Genomic DNA, 419 nt, shown 5'->3' with positions numbered 1-419 from the left:
ATATTGACACTTGTTAGGGTCAAGCAAGTTGGATAATCATACATAGAGATAAGTGGCCTAATCAGTTAGACTCCTAACAGAAGAAGTAAGGGTTCACTGCATAAGAAAGAGACATTTGCTATTTTTGTTTACATGATGCATTCTCCGACAAATGTTTCATTTGGACAGAGAAATGTTAAACATCAAAGAAGTCTTAACAGAGTCAGGGGAAAGTAATGATTACTTGAAAGACAAGCAAATAAAAGGAGAAGCGTGCATAAGGGAGAATGTAAGAGAAAAGACCAAACCTTTTTACTGAGATCAAATTGATCCAATATAACCTCAGCTGCTTTTAATGTCTTGTCAATATTCTCGTGAGCTCTCCTTATAGAATGTGTTCTTATCTACACAAACACAATAATCACACACACAAAAAAAAA

At 34.6% G+C, this 419-nt stretch overlaps 1 long non-coding RNA gene across 1 annotated transcript in view; it reads right to left on the bottom strand.

Annotated features, from left to right (window-relative positions):
• LOC109127537 overlaps nucleotides 287-419 on the bottom strand; it is a 1,689-nt gene continuing 1,556 nt past the window's right edge. Inside the window, exon 3 of the long non-coding RNA XR_002034109.1 lies at nucleotides 287-320. This is a non-coding gene — a long non-coding RNA (uncharacterized LOC109127537). The remainder of the gene's footprint in view (nucleotides 321-419) is intronic.

This window comes from Camelina sativa, chromosome 11 (genome assembly GCF_000633955.1).
Source record: "Camelina sativa cultivar DH55 chromosome 11, Cs, whole genome shotgun sequence".
Taxonomy (NCBI): Eukaryota; Viridiplantae; Streptophyta; class Magnoliopsida; order Brassicales; family Brassicaceae; genus Camelina; species Camelina sativa.
The sequence above is the reverse complement of the archived record's forward strand: the minus strand, read 5'-3'. Positions and strand labels throughout refer to the sequence as shown.